The following is a 6,755-nucleotide window of genomic DNA, read 5'->3' as shown; positions in this document are numbered from 1 at the left end:
GCCCCCCTCGCGACCCGAACCAGCCCTACAATTCCTAACCAACATTCAAAATCAAATATCTATCTTATGTCAATGGATAAAATAAGATAACTACTCCAAACTATATAAAGGGGAGCCAGAAACTCCTTCAGGTACGTTACCTATTCCACACACTATATACTTCTCAGATTTATTCTGACTTGGACGTCGGAGTGTCTTTGCAAGTATCACTCTCCATCGCTCCAAGCAGACAGTCCGACTCCTCGATCCATCTCATAACTTGTACCAGAGACTTCTAGTTCAATATCCACTACAAATAATTTTTTGATGCGATTTGAATTGATTTAAGTTAAAAAGTCAATCAAAGTAATATAATGTATATTGATTCAATCTCAAATGATTTCACATAAATTTGGAATGATTAGCGTATCCAAATTTTAACCAAAAATATTGATCAAATAAATATTAATATCAGTCAAATTAATAAACAAAAAATTTAAAAATAAAAAAGATATAGCCATAGGGAGTATGGTGGAACGTAGCAGTAACTTAGAGCAGTGTAGAGTATCCCAACCCATCTGCATTCTGCTCCCACAAGCCACACGGCCAGCCTGACCTCACCGACCTCGAACCCGAACCCGAACCCTCTGTTCATCTCACCACCGCAACCAAGACCCAACCCATTCGATTCATTCTTGGCTATCGCACCCTTCTTTCTTTTCTCTTCTTATTCTGTTATTCATCAACGGAATACCAACCCCACACAAATCTCTCATATTTCTCAGCTATTTTTCACTGCGCAATCACCACAACAACATCAATATGGGTTACGAAGACGATCCGTGAGTTCCTCTTCTCTTTCTTCCAAAACCATTTTCACCGTCTATCAGGGTTAGGGTTTTTGTTTTCTCCTAATTTAATTTTTTGTTTTCTGCTTTTTCAGGTACCGCGATGAGGACGGAGAACCCTTGATGGATTACGACGACATTCAATCCGATCCCGATCCCGAGCCCCACCACGACGATGCGCTCCTCGATGATTACGAGGACGAAGGAGACGGTGGCGATTGGCGACGCCGCGAGCGGTCGCAGACTCCGGTCTACGACAACGATTCGTCCAAGTCGAAGCCCAGGAAGAGGCTCATCAAGAAGGGAGACACCGGGAGGCAGTCGGTGGCGCCGGAGCTCGAAGATGAGGTGGCGGAGGATGAGTATGAAGGTGGGGCGAGGTTCGCGAGGGAGGGTTCGGAGGAAGGGAGGAAGAGGAAGAAGGGGAAGGAGGGTGGAAGTATGAAGAAGGAGAAGAGGCTTAAGGGGGAGAAAAGGTTTGCGAGTGGCAGAAAAAGAGAGATTCAAATTTCAGGAATCTAAGAAAGGAGAGGAGAACAAATAATGAAGATGAATAATTGAAAGTTATAATTTTATAATTGGTAGCGTTTGGTGGAAAAGGAGGCAAAGATCATGACGGTGAAGTTAAGGAGATGTGGGATACTATTGCTGGCGGTGATTCTGAGGTGTTATTATTGTGCCTTTGTGTTTTTTACATGATTTGTTGTTCATCTGATAATTGGATTTCAGTTTGTCGAGAGTTTTAGATGTTTATTCTATTTATTTATTTTGGTAGTTTCAAGCTGGATACTTGATACATTATGTAGTGGCTATGTCTCTAATTTGTCATGCTTGTAGCTTGTGTTTTTGCCCTTGTTGATCAGGGCTAGTTGAAGCTCAAAAAGTTGTTGCTTATTTGATAACGGTTTCCATGCCTCTTTTTTTAACCCGGTTTCCATTATATAGGATGATCATGAGGGTGTTAGGAACGTGGATGATGACAACTTCATAGATGACACGGGGGTGGAAGCTGGTGGTTACTATGGCAGTGATGAACCTCGTTCTCCTGGTGATGCTCCCCAGGTTGGTGATTAATTCTCCTGAATTTTTTTTACTGCTAGATTCCCCTGTAAGCAGAATAGCAGATCCACTGTGTTTGATATCCTTCTGATTAGGATAATGTTTTGGTACCAGTAGCATGTTGTAAACCAAAATATGTGATGGATGTAACTTAAGCTTTCTTTTCATTTCAAGCTATTCGGTCTCTGTTTATGATCTAGTTAGAGACAATTTCGTCAAGAAATCAATTATGGGATTTGTTGCATTGTTTTACTATAAAGCCTTTGTCACCTGACACGTGTTGATTTTCTAGGCAGAGGAAGGTGAAGAGGATGATGAAATTAAGGATCTTTTCAAGATAGGTAAGAAAAAGAAGAAGAATGAGAGAAGTCCTGCAGAAATAGCTTTATTAGTTGAGAACGTCATGGCTGAGCTTGAGGTCACAGCTGAAGAGGATGCTGAACTTAATAGACAGGGGAAGCCTGCTATTAATAAACTAAAGAAGTTGGATCTTCTAACAGAAGTCCTCTCAAAGTAAGCTGTTGATTTTCTGTAATATTAAGTGTGCTCTGGTGTTTCCTTAATATTCTATTTTACTTCTGCATATTTTCTTTGGTAACTTTCCACCAACTATTTGTCTACTTTGCAGGAAACAGCTCCAATTAGAGTTTTTGGACCATGGAGTACTAACTTTGTTGAAGAATTGGCTTGAGCCACTTCCTGATGGAAGCTTGCCAAATATCAACATACGCACAGCAATTTTGAATATTTTAAATGATGTACTGAGTTTTCACCATGATAAATATTTTTTTATTCAATTGCTCTTTCCCAGCATTATTTAGCTCCTTATTAATTGGACATGCTTTGCAGTTTCCTATTGACCTAGAGCAGTATGATAGAAGAGAACAGCTGAAGAAGAGTGGTCTTGGGAAGGTTGTGCTTCAGTTCATCCTTTGGCTAGATGCTCTATTTTTAGCATTTAAAATAACTGTCCTTCTCTCCCCTCATTCCCCCCCTTTTCCTTGTCTTCCCTGGGAAAAAAAATGGGGAAAAAAAGAGCATCAATATGTAGCTTGTTATTCGGAGTCATAACATAAGTGTGATGTATATTGTCTTGACAGGTGATCATGTTCTTATCGAAGTCTGACGAAGAAATCAATGTAAATAGAAAACTAGCTAAGGAACTGGTTGACAAATGGGTAAGTAATCTGTGAAACTCTTGCTTCAGCATGTATCATTTATCTTTCCTTAAAAAATTTACTGATTCTTGAAGACATTATTATTGTATTCATTCTCTTTTTTCACAAGCTATCCATTTTCATCCAGGAGTAATTTTCTTTTTTGTGGACAGATACTTAAAGTGCATCATTTTTGCTTTGTAATTGCAGAGCCGACCCATATTTAATAAGAGTACACGGTTTGAAGACATGAGAAATGCTGAGGAAGACAGGATTCCTTTCAGGAGGCCAACTGTTAAAAAGTGCTCAACCATTCTGATTTGAATTGCTCATCTTAAGCAATATTTGTTTTATGTATTGCAATATGCTGAATTTGTACAGGCTGGCCAATAAAGCAGCAGGGTTGGAATCTAGAGATGGTGATCTTGATTTGGAGTTTTCACAGTAAGTCTTCGGCATTAAGAGATTACTTGTGGAGCAGTGTGAACTAAGTTTTCACTGATTTGTCTTTTAGATGCTAATTGTTTTGAATGTATAATGCAGGCCTAGGTCTGGACAGTCTTCTTCAAGGCAACATGCATCAAGGCCAGAAGCAACACCTTTGGATTTTGTGATCCGTCCCCAGTCTAAAATTGATCCAGAAGAAGTTAGAGCGCGAGCAAAAGCTGCTGCACAAGATCAGCAGAGAATGAAGGTTTGTGCTTTACCTCGGGGTGGGAGTATTTTTCAAAAAAAAAAAAAAAGAAAAAGAAAAGAGAAACCTTGTGATTCCCTGCAATTCTTTAATTTTTTAAGTGTTTGGAGAGTATGTCGCACAAATGTAGAATACTGAGGAAGTGAATATGTAAAATAAAAATAAAAAGTAGAGAGATTAACTGAAGATGCGGATGCATATTCTAAAATTTGTATTTCACCACAGATGAATAAGAAGTTGCAGCAGTTGAGGGCACCAAAGAAGAAGCAGCTTCAAGCTACGAAACTAAGTGTGGAAGGTCGTGGCATGATCAAATATTTGTAAATCTGTTGACTGGTTGAGTTGTTCGCCCCACAAGCTGGATATGATTGCCGTCGTTATAAAGGAGCAACCAGTGACTGCTTCCTTTGAAGACCTGTGTTCTGTGGTCTGAATTTCAAGTTTGGCGGGTTGCTGTTAAAATGCTCTCCGTTACCCCCTGTGCGTTTGTTGTGTATTCATCAATTGCATAAATGATTCCCCCAAGTATGGGATTGTGGTGCACATGCTGTTAATTGTTGTTTAGTAATCAAGCCTCGGTTTGTCATCTCAATTCAATGGCTCTGGAGTCTGTACTGCATCCGTAGTTAGTTTGTTAGTTAGGATGTGTTTGGATCTGGCTTTTTTAAACAAAATATTTTATTTTATGGGAAGAATTTGTTATCAGGAAATGTAATTTATATTCGGATGAAAAATATAAGAAATTCTTAGCATGTAATCTTTTTAATATTTTTTAGATAGTGATAGATTAAAATAAAAGGCACTTTTTGCTGTTTTGAATAAAACTACTTTTATGAAAAAAAGGATTGTTTTCAACCCAAATTTTCTAGATAAAATATATTTTTTTTCTTAAGAAGAAAAAATTCTAGGTCTTGGACATATTTTTATTACGCGATTTGTTTCTTGAATTCAACTTTAATATTAAATTACAGAAACCCGTATTCAACTGCATTTCTTTTTAAAAGTATTTGAGGTTTACATGGGGGTGGAACAATAGTGATTCTCTTTAAATTGATCGCATTAGGTGCGGTAGTTCTACCTTTATCCCAATAAATTTACAACCTACAAATACAAAGATTGGAATACTTGCAAGTACCATAGAGCTTATTAATCGCAGGTGATACACTTTTCCCCGGAGCATCACAACAATTGCTGCACAAAACGAAACCATCATGCCGACCACCAATAAGAAGAGAGCAAGCAATGATATTGCATCAATAGTGATCCTCTTCAAATTGAGCGTATTACATGTGGTGGTTCTAGTTTTATCACAACAAATCTATAATCTACAAATACAACGATTGGAATACTTGCAAGTACCATGGCACTTATTAGTGATACGTTTTTCCTTTGAGCATCACAACAAGTGCTGCACAAAATGTAAGCATCATCCAGGCAACTGATAAGAAGAGAGCAAACAGTAACAATTAAAATCAATTTTTTTCCCTCTAAAATTAAGAGTTTTTTCCCTCTCCCTCTCCCTCTCCCTCTCCCTCTCCCTCTTCCCTCTTCCTTCTTCTTCTACTCCATTCTTCTTCTTCCTTTATTTTTGCTCGAGGACGAGCAAAGTTTTAAGTTTGGTGTTGGAAAAGTATAGCTTTTTTCTCTTTCCATTACCATTTGTGACACCCAAGTAGTGGCTGTCTATTAAATTCCTGGATCATCAGTCCCTGGCGGTGGTTCTAGTTTTATCACAACAAATCCATGTTCTACAAATATAATGATTGGAATACTTGCAAGTATCATGGCCAGGGACGAATTAATGGAGAAGGGAGTGAGGCAAGTGCCCTCAGTGAAATTTAAAAATTTGTTAACTAATACATAATAATAAAATTTATTTGTCTCCATTATATAATTAAATTTGATCCATTATAATTGAACTTCACTTATCAATTTCAATAATCTAAAAATAAATAGTAATTTAAGATTCAAATAAATTTGTTATAATAACCTTTAAAAAGGAGTAAAATAATTATAGATTTATTTAAATAAAAAATGGTTAAATCTATAATAATAATAATAAAATAAGAAATCAAAATAGTATTGTTTATTTATTGGTGTCTTCTTTTTAAGTTAACTTTAGTTATTTTTGGGACAATATCAGTTAAAAAAAACTTTTTTAAATATGAATATTGTAAAGAATCGATTTTGTAATCGTATGAAAGATGAATTTTTAAATCGTTATTTAACGACATATATAAAAAGAGAGACATTTGATTGTATTAACAATAAAAATATTATTTAATTTTTTTAAAATATAAAAACTAAAAAAAATGAAATTTTAATTTATATATTATTATTTAAATTATTATTTTAGTATTTTAATTTGTTGATTAGATAATTTAAAGATTAATTATATTTTATAATAACAAAATATAATTATAAAAATTATTATTATATTATATATATTTTGCCTCCACTCACAAAACTTTCTGGATCCGTCACTGATCACCGCACTTATTAGCAGCGGGTGATACGCTTTTCCTTTGAGCATGATAACAAGTGCTGCACAAAACAAAACTATCATGCAGACCACCAATAAGAAGAGAGCAAACAATGATATTGCATTTGCTACAATGAAGACGGTAAATACCTTGTCATGCAGGAACATGGGCACACCAGTGTTCTGGTTGCCGCAAAGAAGATTGTGATGATACGAGTACCAACAATGGTGAAAGCACCAGCTGTGTTTTGACCCACTTCTCCCCTGCTTTCTCCAGTTCTTGGTGTTGTTCTTTAAATACTTGGTTTTTTTCCAGCATTGTTCTTGCAGCTCCGATGCACCAAGAAGAACAACTCTTTTTCTGCAGGCACTTCAGAATTTCATAAACCCTACGATGTGTCTTTTTCTTTTTATATATTTCCTTGATTCCTGAGATATTCAATGAAATCAATTCTTTAGAGACTTAAGTTGTTGCACAACATAAAGCTAAAAATAAAAATTTAACAATTTTAATAGTATTGAATTTTGAATGAATA

At 36.1% G+C, this 6,755-nt stretch overlaps 1 pseudogene; it reads left to right on the top strand.

Annotated features, from left to right (window-relative positions):
• On the top strand, positions 529-4,489 carry LOC107643701 (annotated as a pseudogene).

The sequence above is a fragment of the Arachis ipaensis genome, chromosome B05, assembly GCF_000816755.2.
Source record: "Arachis ipaensis cultivar K30076 chromosome B05, Araip1.1, whole genome shotgun sequence".
In the NCBI taxonomy this organism is placed as follows: domain Eukaryota; kingdom Viridiplantae; phylum Streptophyta; class Magnoliopsida; order Fabales; family Fabaceae; genus Arachis; species Arachis ipaensis.
Note: the sequence above shows the minus strand (reverse complement) of the source record. Positions and strands in the feature narration are given on the sequence as shown.